This window comes from Leuciscus leuciscus (genome assembly GCF_965113295.1).
Source record: "Leuciscus leuciscus genome assembly, chromosome: 2".
Lineage (NCBI taxonomy): Eukaryota > Metazoa > Chordata > Actinopteri > Cypriniformes > Leuciscidae > Leuciscus > Leuciscus leuciscus.
This window is the reverse complement of record NC_138726.1, coordinates 28,682,102-28,702,029: the sequence shown is the minus strand read 5'-3', so window position 1 is coordinate 28,702,029 and position 19,928 is coordinate 28,682,102. Positions and strand designations below refer to the sequence as shown.

Genomic DNA, 19,928 nt, shown 5'->3' with positions numbered 1-19,928 from the left:
TTCTGTCATGATAATCTATAAATCGCGTTCCCGGGGCGAGGTTTATGTAAATTCTAGGATTGGTGATGTCACTAACCTGGGAGGAATGTTGTGTAGTCCCTACCAGCCGTTTGTTGTAGTCCTTAAAAAACGATTTCTTTAAAAGGAAATTTCTCCCTTTGCTTTGAACTTTGCAGATGTTGTTTATGCTCAAACAGCAACATTACACACTAACTAAAGTTAGAAAAGTGAAATCATAATCAACCACCCCTTTAATGTCGAGCCCTGATTTATATATATAATTATGTTATTATTATTATTATTATGTTTATTTATTTTTATATATGTGTGTGTGTGTGTATGTGAAAACTGTGATATATATTTTTTAAGAAAGTTAAAAAGAACAGCATTTATTTTAAATAGATTTTTAAAAAACTTTTTAAATGTATTTACGCTCACTTTTGATCAATTGAATGCATCCTTTTATTTCCTATAAATTATTAGTATTAAATTGTGTCTTACTTAAAAAAAAAAAAAAGTAGTGTGTACATGGTCACTTCCCCTTTTACATTTATATTACCTTTGCTGTCAGTTAACACTTACTTAAAGTCCATCTTTAAAAACACTAACAATTTAATACTGTGAAATGTAATCTTTTGCAAATCTCAAATAAAAATTATTATCCATGTTTATTTTTTTATTTTTTTATATTATAATGCTGCTGTAACGACATATTACGCACACAGGAGTATATTAGGTCCTGGGCACGGGAGTTTTATTGAACAGGAAGTGGAGGAGCAACAAAGGTGAGTATTCAGGTAGGATAGTCACAGTTTCATCATAATCAATACTTGTTTCAGAAACGTTGGATATATAAACAACTCAAGGTTAAATAAGACAGTCTTTCAATCAAAGAGGTAAATAAAAACATAAGGCTTCCGAGCTTATGCTCAGAGGAACAAACAGAGTCACTTATCTGAATAATATATCCTTGAGATGGTAAGTCCACACACACGGATGCAGAGAGTCCAGAACATAAACTAAATAACAGGAACAGGTAAGTATCCAGGTAAGTCCACACACCCAGATCTACAGGAAACGGAACACAATAACAGGAACAGGTAAGTATCCAGGTAAGTTGACCGAACAAGAGACTAAGCACATTACTAATCCAAAGAGTCCATAAAGACAGAAAAATCACAGGAATATGTACACTGTAACGGGTTTCTGTAATATGTACAGTAAGATACTGTAAGATATGTATACAGTATGTTACTGTAAACAGCAAAGGATTATGGGAAAATATATGGTCACTACTGTAATTCTTCCCTACTGTAAATCAATTTACAGAAGTGAACTTGCCCGCGAAAAACTGACCAATGGCAAGAGAAATTTCTTTTCAAGTGTTTTTTTCTTTCTTTTTTGACGGGTTGAAGTGGCAGTTAATGCACGGACAAAAGATCATGTAACTCACCAAAAGGTTAGTATGTTATTTCTATTTTATGTAAAACAAATGTTTTTACTTATGTTAACAGCAAACTAACATGATTTATCGTTTTGTTTTCGTCTGAATGGTTTTAGTGCCTTTTTTCCCTGACTGTCGTCAGAATGGTTTTGGTGCCTTACTGCCTTTTTTCCTGACTGTCGGCCGGGTCGCTGTCACGGTGATAATATTAACTGGTGAGTAAGTTAAGTTCACCTATTAGCCGAAATATTCTTTAGTTAAAACGATAAAAAAGAATGTTTGTTTGTGTGTTCCTCTGCCTATTTAACGCAAGTTAGCTCATCAGGCGGGCAGAGTCGTCGACTGTAAATTAACGTGTTTAAATAAGGTGTATTTTGGAGTCTTTTTTTGTGATTGCATTCGGTAATAACATCTACAGGTGAGTAAGATGACATCAACTAAATTAGCTGAATTAAGCAGGCAAACATAATATAACTGCTGATGAAACCAACGGAAGGGGAGAAAACAGTGGTTTACCGGGCAGCAGAGTTAAAGTGCTTTTAAACAATCATCCATCAGTTTCTGTTCTTTATTTTGAATTTGCAGCAGCCATTCCCTCCGGACTGTACATCACTGCTGACGCTCTCCACTAATACACAGAACGGGGTTGACGTTGGAGGAGGAAGAGGACGAGGAGGAGGAAGGGGTTAGCAATATACCATTATCAATATAGCAAAGTTTTGCTAACTAATATTTGTAATGTTGTTTAATTGATTAAAAACTATAAACACCATACAACACCATATCTTACCTCATCTTCACCCCACATGTTATTGTTGTTAGTAATAAGTTCTGTTATTGTATTTGAGCTTTTTCTGTAAACTAGAACACTAAAAGTCTGCTGTGACTTTGTCTGTTTCAGGAGAGTTTGTTCTCTAAGCAAAAACATGGATGCTGACAATGAAGGGCAGAATCATCATCCAGTTACAACAGCTAACAGACTCTTCTTCAGCATTAGCTGTCTATTTTGTCTAATGCAGAATTAGGTAAACCAAAATATATATATATATATATATATATATATATATATATATTTTTTTTTTTTTTACATTACATTTACATGCATGCATTTGGAAGACACTTTTATCCAAAGCAACTTACATTGTATTTAAGTTTAATTTAAGTTATCCATTCCCTGGAAATCTAAGCTACAGGAATATATTGAAAAAGAATGAATCTTCAATGATTTTAATGTAATGGATTATGAGGTAATACCATCCCTGTAGGTGGATTCAGAATCAGATGTAGTGCTTTTATTAACGTCAAACATGCAGCATCAAGTTTGAGAGTTAGGGAAAATTCTGCCAACACCGGTCTGAAAAAATTGTATATTTTTCCCTGCTTGTGCTTGCAGGTTCATTCTGAGAATCAACCCTGATGGCGCCAAACACCAAAGGCACAGATCAGATGGAAATCTGGAAAGGTCCAAAGAAAAGCATCACCCTGAAACCCTCAATGCTTCTCATCAGAGAGCTTGTCAACTTTGACTGGCAAAATTACAGAAATGTAACAACACAAACTGACTTTGACTGTATTTTATTATTTTAAGACTGGTTTTGCTTTTCAGTGTGTGTACGTTTTTGCCATGCTACAGATACAAATGGTCCCCAGAAGATTAATTCTATGGACTTTGGTGATGTTGCCTTTTTTTCTTCAGCCTAGTGGCTCCTAAAGGTCAAGATTTGTAATTTGTACTTCTAAAACAAAATGTTTTAGTCAACGATTAAAAAGAATATTATAAGGACAAATGTTCATGAGTTATTGTGATTTTTTGGGGGGTGGGGTAAACATATACATTTAAAAAATAAATTAATTAAATGATGAAAATTTAAAAAAATTAAATAAACTCAATACTAATATTGTAAATGAAAATACGGTAATAATACTGTAAATGCAAGTACAGTAAATGGTACAGTATACTGTAAGTGAAAATACAGTAATAATACTGTAAACATTTTACAGTAAATGACTGCCATCCAGCTGCCGATAAGTTACTGTAAAATTTACAGCAACCTCTTTACAGTGTAAGAAATACAAACAAAAGTCTATGGAAACAACACTCAGACTAGACAACGAATGACTCAATGAGTTTGCTTATAAATTGAGTGCTAAAGGCTGAGGTAATGTGCATCAGGTGTGTATCCTTAAAACTAAAATGCTAATCTGGGAAAAACTAGGAGAACAAAGGCAAACAGGAACTAAACAAGAAACGGGAAGTGCTGAAACAAGTGGAACAGAAAATACACTTCAAAACAAAAGTCCAGAAAAAGAACCAGAAAACCCCTGAACTATAAGAACTGTGATACCTAAAATGGATTTATTAAAATTTTTAATAATTTACTTGTAAGTAAATGGTATCAAATTTTAATATCTGCCATTTGTTGATTATAACCATGACAAAAAAATGTCAGCTTATTGTTATCGGCCAGAATTTTCTTATCATGCATCCCTAACCCATCCTCTTACTGCATAATGATGTTTCTAATGGAGTTTGTACATAATTTGAGTTTGTTTTGAACTACTGTGACAATAGATGTTCAGCATAGACATTGCTCTGGCTTGAAAACTTGCATTGTGACCGCTGTATGTCCTCCAAAGACCCACTGGACTGAGTTGCCTCAGTCTTTTTATTTAAGAGAGAGAAAAGCTCATCTTAATATTATTGGCCAGCCAGATCTGAATCTGGATGCAACACATGGGAAAATGTGAGGTTTGTTAAAAGAATGAAAAACAGTCTGAAAGAAAGAGGACAAGGTGCATAAATAAAGGGAAAAACCAGCAGTGGTCCTTTTGACCGTGATTGTGGTTTCCCACCAACACCCTCCGCACAGATGCCTATCAGTCTCCACGCTCATGCTATGTGCACTGTCTGCTGTGGAAGCAATATACACCAATACCATTCCCCACATTTTCATAATTATTATTTCCAGGGGAGTCATTGGGGTCTTCTATAAGGAAATGTAAGTGATGGGCATTTAAAATGGCTTTTAAATCATGCAGGAGAGGGGGAGCCCTTTCAGAAATAATTGTGTCAAACAGCTTTTTCACCTTTTGCGAATCAATATGCACACTTATTCATAAACTGACGACTATCCATCAAAAGGCAGTGCTGCTTTTTAATATACATCCTTGCATTTTAATGGGCTACTTTAGCAACAATGCTGCAGACAACAATATGAGAGTGTGTTATCTTCCTGCAAAATCGGTGATCCTGAATCTTTGGCAGTCTTCTGGCATGCTCAGACTAGCTACACCTCATCTCTATTTCACCTTTGTTTGCACAAAACACACATACACACGTTTGTTTTTATATCATTGTGCAACTTTCCATTGATTTCTATTGTTTTTATAGTGAGCTAATGATATTTTATATCCTAAGCTTGACCCTCACACAATCCTTTTTGTATTTTCATTAAGACATTATTTAGTAAGTTTTTTGATCTGTTTTCTTTATGGAAACAGTTGGCTGGTGATTTCAGATTTTACAATCCCTGCCACACATACATTACTTATCCTTCAGTTTGCATGTATAATAATGTGTGTGTTTCTGTGTAGTTTTAATAATTTAGTTTTTAAATCATCAGATCATGCTTCCATGTTTTTTATTTTTTTGTTCCTGTCATTGTCCACAAATAGATCATTCATCTATTTCTGCAATTAAGTCCATAAACGGGACTAAAGAAGAGGTAGTCTATTCATTTACTTTTTCATTAAAATTATAGGCACACATGGAGCTTTGGGGTTTATGTATTAAATAATGCATAATTTCATAATTATATAGAACATATAGATTTCTTAAATGGGATACTTGGCAAAATGGTGACTTTAATTAGATCATTGTATAAAATATCTCCAGGGTTTGATGAAACAATGTTAAGGATCTTGCCAAGGATGTAATATATGTTCAAACAGATAATGAATCACAAATAGGTTCTTATTTTACCTTTTTTGTCTTGTGCTGAAACATCCCATTATGTATTTATTACATTTCATAACCACATATAAAATAGAATCTAGGGAGCACATGTTTGCCTGCTAACTATGACAAGCTATATTGTTCTGTATTGGGCTTCAGAAATATGTTGATTTGTATAGAAATTGTGCTTTGAACACAATGACAGACTTTAGACTTATTTGCACACATCTACATACAGTTGATAAACAGTCTAAGAAGGTCATTGATATTAAAGCAGAGTTGCAGTAAGATCATTCTCGGCTGTTTAAGAGCACTTGGCAGAGCAGAGAAAAGAGAAATACTGTGTCTCCGGCAAGTGCAATAATAGGAGAATTAAAACTGCTCCAAAACGCATGACTTTGCCAAGCAAACAATGCCTGCAGTCTTTTTGAAAATTACAGCGGCTAATTTGAAATGAAACACAAACAGTTTCGTGTTTGTTTCGAACCTCTATTATGATTCTTTGCATAGACGACCCCCGCCCCCACCCCTTCTTGCTATATATAAAGTATGTAAATGCTAGCTGCAGCAGTCAAATACATCAATGAAAGTTGACAGCTGAATTATTAGCATAGCTGAAAGCATCAGTCTTTTGTTTTAACCCAAGAATGGAGCATTTTTAAAACTCACAATGGCTCTAATCAAATTCTCAAGGTTGTTCAGTTTAGCATTGTATTAGTTTAATAGTTTCTGGTTCGCCGTTGACGTTAATGACACATTCCTATGTAAATATAATGTGCCTCTGAAAAGCCATCAAAACATTTTAAGGTTCAATGAATGCGGTTTCATTTCACTGTGCTTTTTTTCCCTCCCCCCACTGAACGAGAAATCTCTTTTTATTTAGCAATCTCTTCTGCACTTACAGAAATAATAAGAAGACCGGATTGATTAATGAAGAGTTTTAAAGACTGATGCAAAGCGTTTTTACAAAAAAACTTTGGGAAAATAGCAGTCTGGATGGAGGAGACGAGGCTGTCCCTCCAGTCCACCTCTCGCTCGCCCTGCTTTCGAGATTGACTAACCCCAGCACCCCTCAAACCCCCAGCATCCTTCCCTGTGTGACTGTGGAGGCCTTTGGCAAACATTCATGCTCCATCAACAAGAGATGATAAAATGGCATATATTCTCACTCGTCAGAGACTGATGAAACCATTTAGAATAATATACTGGAATACATCAAAGGATCTTGCTTTGCGGGCGCCTCCTAGCATGTCACGATGTAAAAAGAGCAATATTTGTTTAATATCTGCTTCCGTTTCAAATTATTTTCTAGAGGCTTTTTTCCCCCCCTGTTATCCTCTGTACGTGGAGACAGAGTTTGTGACAATGTTGTTTGTAACTTAGTCTAAGTTTAAGTATCAGTTTAAGGACAATTCAAAGGAAGTCAATTAGCTCTTTTTTAAGAGCATGAATTTATTTTCGTACTATAATGGTGCTAATATGTTAACTTAATCCTTCTGTGTTGAGACCGCATGCTGTATTTTTGTTGAATGAAATGAAAAGTGGATAGATATCTAGTTCACAGCATGTTTTGTATGGAGCTAGATGTCTAAATTAAGTGGGGGGTTTTTTATGTGTTTCTGAGTAAACACACAAAACTCTTAATTTGTTAATAACAAAGTTACCTTTGTTATAATTGTGCTGAAGGGTGCAGCTTACTCTATGGACAGCAACATGGTGTCTATGTTGCTTCATGCTATGTTCAATAGAGGTGCTTTGTCAATGAACATTTTATTTTATTTGCTCCTTCCATGCATTAAATTTAGTTTAAAAAAAAGATACATTTAGCATGTTAACATAATGCTTGCTATTCTTTAAATTGAAGCAGTTAAGGTTGATTAGGACTACCCTACAATAACCAAACTTCATAGAATTCATGGGGCCAAACAACTTTCACACACTTTTATACGCCAGCCCAACAGGAAGTCAGCTATTATGGGTTGTTTGATATACTCTTCCTAGGGGATTCGTCTGATCACCACCAAACTTGATCAGCATGAAGCCAAGACATTGAGCAATTAAGACATTGCTTAATTGCGAGTAGATTTTTGGATATCTTGAACTCTTTGGCTGTGGCGAGGTAACAAATCTATGGTGAAAAAAGGGAAACGGGAAGTGTGTTATAACTTCTGCATACATTGACTGATTTTGATTAAACTTCAGCTGTGTGTTAGTTGTAGGAGGCCGATCACATGGCTGGGACTATTGTGAGTCAAAGTCATACTCTCACCAACTGGAAGCAGGAAGTGTGTCACTTTCAAAATGTTTTGAAATCACCTTTTTTTTTTTCTTTTTTTTTTTTTTTTACCTGATTTGCGTTAAACTTCGTCCGAATAATGTCAAGACACCGCAGATGTACACCTCTGAAAGGTTTTTTGATATCTTGAAAACTGTTGTCATGGCAATGTGACAAATTGTAATATTTTTTTTCAGATTTTTTTTTAGACTCTTAGCGTACTTCAAATTGCATAACACACACACATCAGAGTTGTCGGCCAGTTGACATGGGCAAAGCCTTAGAAATGGGTGTGGAGGAGGGCCTCTATAGTGGACACTACATATATTGTTCTCATTTAGTCGGACAACTTTCTAATTTACAGTCATTAGCTCTGACCAACAGGAAGTGAGCTATTTTGGTTTGAATGTGTTTTTTATTTTTTATAAAGCTCTAAATTTTTACCTACTGCTCCAAAGGGCTTCATACACGATTCACACCAAACTTTCTCAACATGATGCCAATATATTGAATATGCTAAATTGCGAACAGGTATTGGATATCTGGAACATTGTTGCTATGGCGAGGGATTAAAGTAATGACAAAAAGGGAAACTGAAAGAGTATCATATCTTCTAAATAATACATTTTGAACAATTTATATCTATATAAAATGATAAAAATAAAAAGTGAAAAACACACTTTATTCATTAAGATTTATAATTTTTGGATTAAAATATCCCAAAACCAATAGAACAGTGTTATATAATTTGTTGACTTGTTTAATTACATTATCCCAAATGTTTTCAACAGTTTAAATATAGAGAAATCAGCTATTTTAACCAGTGTAACGGCCTGTGTCACCTGTCAGTGACGTCATATCCACGCTACCCTTGATTTCCGGTTTGTTATACTTCCGTAGAAACCATAGAAACACCAAAGATGCTTTAATATATTAAGTGTTTTATAAGACAGTTGAGCAACTGTTTGGATATTTTTATAGACAGAAAACCAATCATTGTTAGCTCAACATGGTTATTATTATTGTTTGAATCTCTCCTTTTCTTGATTTACCATGAATAACATACCTCAGAGACAACACTAATTTGTCAAGTGGCTAATATAGCGTAATCAGAAAGAGGTTTATTTGTAGTAACAGTATTATAGCATTTTCTCTGCCATACAATATATTTTAAAATTACCTGCATGCCATTCATCCAGGTTTAATAAATATGATATTCTAATATCGATCTAGCTTACTGCAATTTGCCAGCTACCGTGCGAACGCACAGAGTAATGTTAACATAACTTTCAACACACTCAAATGTATTTTAGTATGATTGTTTTGACCAAGTCTGCATTACAGGATAACAAATCTTAAAACTTAGGACAGGGATTGGCAACGTCGGTCCTGTAGTGCCGATGTCCTGCAGAGTTTAGCTCCAACCCTGAAAAAAAAAAAAACGTATATGTGTACTTGTGTACTCTCATGTAGTCATGTATTTGATTAGGGTTATACGTTAATAAGGTTAATAAAAATATATTAAAAAATTTTTTTTTGATAAATACTTAATACTTAAAAAAAGTTTGAGCTGCAAATTATAACTTCACTTTCATTTGAAAGTAACCTATAACACCATGAAAGTCATACACCTGCATGTGGCTGTTGTGGATCATGGTCATAGTGGCACCAACTGGCTGCAGTGAATGTGGCATAACGATTTTGCCATAGTTCTTTTACATTTACCCGCTTTAAATACACATTGCCCGTCGTGCACTGTTGCCCTAAAGCCACCATGGTGGCGGTGGTGCCGGGGCTTGGGCCCGTTATTGCTGCTTGCAGCTATATATATATATATTTTTTTTTTTTTTTTTTTTTTTTTGAAATATGCAGAATAAGTCAAATTAAACTGACTGAAACTTTGCATTAAGATTAATTTTACGTGTCATTACAATTCACCCAGTTTTTAACATCCAGATAAATCAAGTTCATTATTATGTCTCATAATTCTTCTGAGTTAAGAGCAAACAACTATTTTGTTTTAAATGTCCGGCTATCTATTCCGTGTGGAACAGCTCTTGCTGTGGATACTTAAATTGTTCTGTACCATGAGAGAGAGAGAGAGAGAGAGAGAGAGAGAGAGAGAGAGAGAGAGAGAGAGAGCGAGAGAGTGAGAGTGAGAGTGAGAGTGAGAGTGAGAGAGAGAGAGAGAGAGAGAGAGAGAGAGAGAGAGAGAGAGAGAGAGTTTTGCTGTGATATTTCAGGCCTTGTCCATTTTCTGGAATTGGTGTTATGCAGTTGCCAGAGAAGACCACTTCAAATTGGTGTGCAAAGAAATTCAGCTCGCAAATCGAAATTAGGGTGAGGATTAAACACATTTAGAGCTGTCATGTATTCCCAAGAGATGTTTTATGGATTTATTTGTTTCATAATATACAGTATGAGGTCGGGGAAAGGAAAAAGAGGGGTTCGAAAGGGCATGTTGCTTTAACTAAACTCAGTTAGGAAATTAAAGGAGAGAGTTTGGTGATGTGACTTTTTATTGGAGGGCATTGCTTAGAGACTGACTTGATTTTCTGTAAATGAGAGGAGTAGAACATCTTTAGATATCTGCACTTTTGTTTATTATAAAACAGACCTTCATTATCAGAAGTAGCTCAAGATCATTGAAAATGTGCTAGACAGAGCGTTTAGATTGAGTATATTCCCTCTTCTCTGGATATAGCGCTTGTTTGATTTTTTTTTGCACTCTGAATCCTTTTGTGTATGTGTATGCAGTGATTACATTCCCCCCTCGCAGTTGTTCTCCCCGCGTTGAAAAGCGAGTCACACTCCCTCGCACGCAAAACAATCAGATTTTAAAGAATGCAGGGGAACAAAGTACAATAAAGATGAATTTCCACCATTTTAATTTACAACACAAAGTATAAAAATAAACATTGAGGACTCAATTTAGTGTGCTTTTCAGGCGGAACACCTAATCCTTAGCCCTCCTTGCCTAGCGCTTGGGGATGGGGATTTTCCACTGGGAGGCTGCGGCCTCGTCTTGGGAGAGATAGGTGGGCAGAGTGGAGGGCCATTTTACGCTGAGCGTAACGCCCCCGGGGCCCCAAGGAGCCCGAGAACAGATACACATGCACAGCACACAGCAGCCCCGTGCTAATCGCCCAAACAAGCAGCAAGCTGTGGTGCTCAGAGCTGTAGAGAAACAAGCACCTTAAGAGCCAGTGCAAAGACAAAAACAAAGAAAAGAGTTTGTTAGACACGGATTGGAGTGGAGAAAAAGAACTTAAAGAACAAAGAAGGACATGAATAGGTGAGGAAACAAACTGGGACAGGAACTCTTCCTCTCCCCAAAGCCATTTTGCGCTCTTAACTCTTTTTCTGCCGTAGCGTTTGAATGGATAGAAAGTTAGGGATATTGCTAAGTGTGTTTGGTTTCTCTTTCTCTCAAGCAAATAAAAGAAAAATGATACATGACACAGACTTTTTCCTCTTTTGTTCATGCTTGCGCCCCATGTTTAAAGGTTTTTCAGTAACAATCAAATTTGACTCAGACCAATACCAATACACAGATTTCTCCTGTGGAACCTGTCGTGTTCAACCTGCTGAATAGCCTCTCACCACAGGAGGCTGAGAACATGAATTTTTATTTTACAGTGTGTGTATGTGGGTGTGGCATTATGGAAGAAAGAATAGCACAAACCAAAAGGAATAAGAGACTTTGATTAACATTTGAACAAATACGTTGTATTGTGATAAAGAGAAAAATCAGCCTTGAAAGATTTTCTGTGATAGACATAAAACTCACACCTATGCATTGATTTTTATGCCATAGTTTCTAGATAGTTAATGGAGCTGAACATTAGTGGCGCAAGTGCGTCGTTTGCTGCTTGTATCCAGTTGCAGACGCCACAAATATTGTGGATTTCAAAGTTGACATTTAAAGAACAAACACAGAGCACACATGGGTGGCATATTTGCCCATTGTTCTCAAGCAGATAAAACTTCAGCTTGTTGGAAGTTAGGGCATCTTTTGTGTAGGTCTGCAAAGCCGCATTCTCTTTTACACATGCAAATACACACACACACACACGGTACAGTGGCTGGCAGCCATGCAGAGAACTCCATCAGTGGATGGAAGTAACATATAGGGGGTCTGTGCCCTTATCTAACGAGCTAGTACGGTAAGCTAGGATTAGCATCTATATCAGGGTAAGTGGACTTCTGAAGGGGAACAGTGGCCAGAGATATGGCAAAAGATTTACAAATGGACGTGTATAGAGGGATTGAAACCATGAGGTTTTTAACAAAACTAGAGCCTCAGAAACACACTGAGCTATTAGCGTTATTGGCTCTTTCATTCCATCTTCAGTCATTTTTGTTGCTCTTTTCTTTTCAGCCATGTTGCACATTCCCCTTCTTTTGGCCGAACAGACTAAAGTGTGCGCCGGCAATATGCTCCGAACTTGGACAAGGACTTTTTTGGTGGTCTGTTGTGTGAACGTGACTTCGGTCTGATGCAGCATCACATTGATGGAGAGGGCTAAGTGGCCCTTTTTTAACTCTTTCTTTGAAATAGGGAAGGCAATCCCCGTTGGCCCAGGGATCATTTTCTATTTACGTTTCCCTTGCCAACGACAGAGGCGATGCTGGCCAAATTCACAAAAGAAGATCCACATTGGAAAATCCGGCTAATCCCTGATTGAAAGTTCATGCATTGGCTTCCATGTATAAGCTCTGGCAGATTTTCCCAGGAAACAGGAATAAAAAATAAAAAACATAAAACTAAAAAAACATGAACAAACTAGGGATCTTTTTTGGTCAAAAGAAACCACCCTTCAAGGCACACTCAAGCCATGACAATGTCGGAAATCATGTCCGTTTTTCAAGTGTGGGCTTTCATGTAAAAAGAAGAGAGAGTCTCCATTCTGCTCTCGTTGAATCCAAGGCGAACAGAAGGAGGGGTTAACGTCCTCAGTTGTTCTGCCAACAATATGAGGGCTACAGAGATCCAGATCTAGCGGAAAGATGTTTGATGATTTCGGGGGCACGTGCCCACCTTGTACCTGCGTTGTCTGTGAGGCAGTTCTTTCCTCTGTGCGAACGCATCTTTTCTTTTTATGTCCCACTCGTTCCCCTCCTCTCTCCTTATCCTCCCCCAATTCTTCTAGAGCAGTGGCCATGGCTGGAGAGAGAATCTTCACAGATGGCATGACTGCTTGTCTTTTGGGGAGGGGGGAGTTAAACAAGCTTAAACTTTCTTATTTTCCCTTTGCTTTTCTTCGGGCAAAACTTTGGACTGGAACTTTCGAGGCCTGGCTCAAGCTTTATCTCTGCCCACATGCCAGGGATGTGTGGGGTCCTCAGAGGAGCTCCAGTTGGATGCTGAGTCTGTGGGTGCTCTGCGTCCTTCATCAACAAGGCCATCAGCAAAACGTTCCGGGTGCACGCCAAAGCCAAAGCCGAGCTCTGTCTCATGGTACAGCTGGTCATCCCAGATTCGCTAGCCATTTGAAGCAAGGGCTACTCAGTCCAGGATTTGATAAGGGAATGTTTTAGCTTTCCTTCGCTTCCCTGTGGTGCTCTGGAGGCAGTCTCTTGGTTAGATGGATAAGAAGCTCCTTTACTGGAAGTGATGGATTGTGGCTGGCACGGCAACGCTCTAATCAGCTTCTCAGAAGTTAAGCGTGGGCTCTAATGGTGTAGACTTGTCAGGACCCTGACGTCTCTGCCATCTCTCTTAAAGCTGAGAGTCAAGCATGCGAGATGCTGAGAGAAATGAAGCTGTCCTCCCTCGGCGTATGGACTGTGTTGTACTTCCCAAACATTAGCAGAAACACAACCTGCCTTAATTTGAAACAAGAGAGGAATAGAGCTGCTTCACCAAGCCAATAAACAAAAAAGCATCTCTGTGCTAGAGAAGGAATAAAAAGTGGCGGGATTGAGAGCTGAAAAAGAGCAGCGTGTGGACCCAGGATGTGTTGTAAGTGTTGACGCCCCTGAGGAATAGACAGTGAGCGAGGTTAAGGTGTGAGTAGCGCAGAGCTCTTCTGTTATTATCCTCCACTCCGGGCCTCTATGGTGACCAGATAATAAGGCTCTATTACCACTTAGCCTCTCTTTGTGCCTTTCTATCCAACCCTGTCTCAGTGCTTCTCTCGAGTGGCTCATCGTGCCTGCCGCGATCCACTTCACCGTTGCGTGTCTCACCCACAGCCTCATTCCTGTGAGGGTCAGACGGCCAACTTGACCCGTGTCGATTGGAACACCTGATACTGACGTTTTACTGATTTACAGTTACAGCTCTCTTTAAAAAAATCCTGAAGTTTCTGTAATGCTTTGAAAGATCTCGTTTGAGGGAAAGCACATTGATGTATTTGGCTTATATCTGAGCTTCGCCACAGTGTTTTAAAGCACATCCTGAGTGCTCTTTTCTCTATTGTAGCCGCTGATTTGATCACTTCAAAATACACATGCCTATAAATAGCAAAAAAGAGCATGTTCGGATCTGTGCTAGTGGACTTTGTGGAATGAATTCCATTATATTTGGTAATAGATATAGTGCTTCCTGAGTGGTTTCATTATAGATTCACTAGTCTGTCTGTATTTAGGGTGAAGGTTGTGTGAGAATTAAGTTCACCTTCACCTCTGGTACTCTCATGCAATTACTCGCTGAATTCTAATTATATAGACAGATTATAGCATTTTTTAAATATGATTGCAATATTTAATACACTTTAAAAGTTGTATGTGCCCATGCAGGGCACAATTTTATAACATCATAATTAAGCTTAGAAAGGATTTATCATCACTGTGCTTCAAGCATAACCTAATTCTCATTTTCATAAAAAGCATCTGTGAAATAGTCTACATTAAACTCATTTAATGGTCAGCTAGTGTGTGTATTTTCCCTTTTTCTCTACATACATCTTCATGCAGTGAACTTTTACTAACAGCCCCTGGAGTCAAGGTGCCTTTTAAAGAGGCCTGTGACAGACTTCACTGACTTGTTCTCTTGAATCAGTTGAAAACACATTGACATCAGTGGCAAATTAGGCATCAGCGATGAGGTGGTGCATTCTTTCTCACTTTCTCACAGTTGAGCAAGAGGTGTCCATAGGTAAATGATAGAGCTATCTCCTCTCTCACTCTCTCTGTCGTACACAGGTATCGCTCTTTAATGTGAGATTTGACATCGGCCTCTTTCGTTCCAGAGCTCTTTTTTTATTCCATTCCTCCAATGACACATTCTCAGCGCTTTAAATATTTATCTTTCTCTACTTCCGATATTTCTAAAAGCAGCAGGGTGGCTGTGTTCTTTGAGAGGCTCGTAGAGGTTACAGAAAACAATGCTAAGGATGCAGGTGGGCAGACGTCGCCTGGCGCGGCTCTGAGGTATTTTTGCAGGTGCTGTAGAAAAGGACCCTTCTGCAGCAGTGTGTCTTGGATGGATCCTGACAAAGCCTTCTCTTTGGATGCCAGATGGACCCATGCATTCCCCATACTCTTGCGCAGCTAAGACCTAGGCTTTTCTCTCCACACCCCCTCCGCCACCACCACCTTTTTTTCCTTTTTCACAACAAAAGAAAAGCGCTTTGGCTGAAAGAAAACCACAGCTGAATTTTATGGTGCCGCTTCTTTTGCCAAGCTGATTTTAGCAATTCAAAAGACGAAGTGCATGGAAATGCTGTTTCGGCTCCGTCGTCGATACGCTTTTGATGCAAGTTTGAATTGGCAGATATGTTTGCCACACTAATATATCGGTGCTCAGCGGGAAATCTTGATAAAATCCAGAAGCACACAGCAGAGACGGAGCCCGGCTCAGAGTGCTGTTGGAGCAAGGCTTCTTCTCCATAATGCCTATAAGGCTGGAATTGGGTGGCAGCAGTGTCAGCGGGAACGTGCTCGTGCAGTGATCCGAATTATCACAAAAACACGCTTATGCTTGGCAATGACCGCACACAAACGCATACACATGGACAGACACACACTGAAATGAATGTTTATGCTGGCCATTGAGAACACACACACACACACACACACACACATACAGACGCAAAATACGTGCAGTCCCTGCAGCTTGATTGTACAAACAATTGGAGTGCTTTACTGGGAATACAATCAAAGAAATCAGAGCTATCAAATCCCCAGGGAGAATGAAAACACATTAGATTCATGTACTCTTAATTATATGTGCTTTTAAGCTTTGATGTATTAAAAAAGCATCAGTTGTTTGCTGAGCTGCAGGTTTTCCTCCACCGCCGTATAGTCCCGTTTTTTATTATACATTTTTTTCTCAAAGCCTCCTTTTAATTCTTATATTGGCTCAGATATTGATTGTATTGTTCCTTGAACTAATAGCCTTATTCTTCATAGTTCTAGATGTTTTAGTTTTCTCCTCAGCTCTTTTAAACTGGCCTCAGCACCTGTACGTTGTCTCTCTTGCTGTGCAATGTCTGAATGCATGTTTGATGCCTCTCTTTCTCTCTCTCTCTCTCTCTCTCTCTCTCTCTCTCTCTCTCTCTCTCTCTCTCTCTCTCTCTCTCTCTCTCTCTCTCTATATATATATATATATATATATATATGCACAGTATGTCATGGATGAACTACTTCAGACAGTCCTCATTCTAGCTCTGACAGACGTCTTATTCTGTGTTCCGTTTTCATGCTCAGCTGAAGCTGGTACTTTTGTCTCTTTCATAGCGGTTACAATTAGGATTTGGATTGGACAGACTGGTCAACGGTTAGTAATAAAAAGGGCATCCTGTATTCAGAAGATCCTCCTAGACTAACCTCTGTTTTAAGCCCCATTCAGCTGTGGCAGCAGCAGTAAGAAAATTCTTTAAACTTTCACGGCTGTAAAACTTTGTATCCCTCTGAATAGATAATTCAGGCTTTGCAACTCAGGCATAAAAGGAAGCTTAAATTACACCATACAAACTCTCATTAATATTACAGGGACCATTCTTTGACTTAATTTCATTTCATTTCTCCATTTGAGCGAAGTCAAACGTTGCAAGGGTAAGAAATTATAAGGGGTACAAATCATATTTTAAGGTTCAGTATTCTGGGAGGCTGTTAAATTATATTAACCCATTTTTGTATGATTTTCAAATATTTGATTTTGGAAATGTTTTATTCTTTATCTTTCCACTTGTAAAAAAGTCCTGTCTCTTGTGACTCTGACATACACATATGCCATACACAACACACAAACACACCACAATATTGACTTATGCTTTTAAATATGGTATTGAAAACATCATAAAAAGCTGCAGTTGTTTTTCCTGTTTTCAACTAGAGGCAACATTTTAAATTCTAAACAGTTCTTGTTGCAGCAACCATTTTGACATGATATTAAACGGTTTCCTCACTTCCTGTCAAGTTTTGCAAAAACTGATCTCACATGTGGTATGGGAAAGATGCAGTAGAAGATCCTTTAGTGCCTCAGACAACATAATGGAGATCTTAAGTGCCATGGAGGAAAATGTTTTGGAGCAAAAGCTGTCGACCTTGTTATTTTTCAAAGTCAGTATCCGCAGAGCGAAAGTTCTTCTGTGTGCTGCTTCATTATGCGTGGAAATGAATAATGTGTGAATAAGACTGTATAAACAAAGAAAGTGAAATACAGGGAGCACGCAGACAAAAGATTATCACAGTTAAAGTACTGAATTTGTTCGTGGCAGAGCGGGAGAGAGAAAGAGACTGAGAGAGAGAGAGATTAGGAAGAGATGATAAGGCTAAATGCCTTGTGTGTCCTGTTGTCTAATTGTTTATAAATGGAACTAATCGTTTTAGAACAGTAAGCGTACCTTACATTTAACTGCCCCCCCCCCCCCCCCAATCTCTCCTTTGTTTTGATGAGAGAGGCAAACTGTCACAGTTAACAAATGCAAAAACATCACTATTATTGATACAGTTCGTGCATGTGTGTGTGTGCAATTGCACTTGTGAAAGAGAGAAAGTGTATGCACAAAATTAATCAAAGCGGGGGCGGTGATGAACAGTTTCTGTAGAATTCTGTCAAAGGTTAAGAGCTAGTTATTTTTAAGAATGACATGAATCTGGGAGAGACAGTGATTGCCTAAATGACCACTGTAATTACCAATTACTTCGTGAAGCAGAGAATATATTCACGGCATGTAGCCTGCTAAATACAGACAGGCATTAGCCCATTTACGTACTAATGCACATAATTTAGATCCTGAAAAGGGCAGATGGGAACACAATGGAAGATAGAATAGATACCGTCTAATATCATTCCAAAAAGAATATTGGATTCATTGGAGATGAATATTACTTTGTGTCAGATTGTTTTTCCATGAAACAGTCAAAATATATTTCATCTTTCTCCCTTTCTCCTTTTGTTAGCAGCCAGACCATTTAGCCCATCAGCAGGGGCAGGAGATGGAAGGAGAGAGAGAGAAAGCGAAGATACTGAGAGGTGGGTAGAGGGCTGGTTAGTGGTTTTGGCCCCTGTCCACATTAGCAGGTAATGAGAAATGAAGAAAACACGCCATGACAGCAGAACCACCACCACAATGCAGTGATGCGGTTAGCGGCCTTATACCTCTTGCAGAGACTAAAATAAGATCCATACTTGAGACATAGGCTAACTAGATCAAAACATCTCTTATTTTACTCACCCCCTACAAACATAAAGCCACAATCTAAATGAGAGGTGAGGGGAGGGGATGTTGACAGGCCCGACTTGTACCAGGATGTTTACTAAATTAGACATAAACCGAGAGTGAAATGCAAAGCTCTGCAGATTCGCTCTAACTCATAAATAAGTTACAAAAAAGAAGGAAAAGAAAGAGCGTAAACAAAACCGAGAGGCAGAGAGAGCAACTGTAAGAGAAAAAGGAGTGGTTTGATTGTGGGATAATGAGTTGCCATATACAAAGCTCCCTCCCACCTCGTCTCGTTTTTTCCCCCCAGTTCCTCTTTTTATCAAGTTTTCTCTCCTTCGCTATCAGCTGGTCTTGTCTCTCTTTCAACTTTTTACCCCCCTCCTCTCTCTTCTCCACCTCCCACTCAGTTTATCCATATCTTCATCCCACAGCTTCATGCTCTCTCTCTCTCTCTCTCTCTCTCTCTCTCTCTCTGTCTCTCTCTCTCTCTCTCTCTCTCTCTCTCTCTCTCTCTCTCTTTCCGTGTCACCTCCAGTGTTGCTCCGGTGGATCGTATAGTCTGGAAGGATAACGGGGACACATATTTGCACTCGATGTAATCGTGCCTCCCTCCATCTGATAAATACTTTGAGCGAAGCCTGATTATTGTAGTTGGCCTCCAGTTTCAAAAGAAAAGGCAGCTGAAAGGGGTGGGGGGGTGTTGGGGGGGCATGTGTTTTGAATCCAAACTTTGGATGTGTGACATCACCCTCTGTTCCCTGCCTTTCGGAGTAATGTCCGCGTCAGTCTCGTCCTGTTTGAAAGGGATTAGCTTATTCCACACAGACTTCTCTTTGGACTGGGCTGGCACAACATGCATAGTAAATCCACAAAGGCCATTCACATTGTAATGGTAGTAATAGCCTTAAGGAAAAGAAAAAAAAGTTGTGTGATAGAGAAAGAGAAGACACTATTTTCCATCCTGTACTCTTCATCTGTAGCCCAATTATGGAATGTTTCTGGACTGCAATGAAACAGGATATTTTTAAGTAGCCGAGATGAAGTTATGCTGTCTCAGAGCCATGTTTGTTTTTTTTCAAAATGTGTCTGTCATCTTATGCCAAAGTAGTTTAGCGCTCTTGTTGCTCCTCACTTAGCCACTGGCTTCCGTATGACATTTAGTTTAAAACTACCTGCACCAGAAGAAGCATCATGCTTATTGAAAGTAAGAGGGCATATTCCACACTCCACGTAGATTTTGAATGTAACTTCCAGATAGACAAATAGAGAGAGATAGAGAGAGAGAATTTTTTTATTATCTGGAGTTATGGAATTGGTTCTAAAGAATGTGTTGTCATGTGACACATTGATGGCCGACGTAAGGGTGTGGAATGCCAGAAGTCCAGAAGATGGAAGCAGTTTGGTTTAATATGGGCCAAGCACTTAGCAGGGAGTCCACAAACTGCTCAAAGCTGACATTTGCATCTCCAGGAGGCAAGAAAACAGGGGATCGGCCCGCATTCAACCTCACTATCCAATCCCATCCCCCAACACAAACAACGCTACCACAATCGCTATATATCTATTGAACAAATTTCATTTTTATTTTCTATTGATGAAATAAACTAAACTGTTTTAAAAATGTCCTATTGATGCCCT

At 38.5% G+C, this 19,928-nt stretch overlaps 1 long non-coding RNA gene across 3 annotated transcripts in view; it reads left to right on the top strand.

The window, feature by feature from the left end:
• Positions 1-19,928, top strand: part of LOC309492886 — a 132,117-nt gene that overhangs the window by 109,871 nt on the left and 2,318 nt on the right. The gene's annotated exons all lie outside the window — the stretch shown is intronic.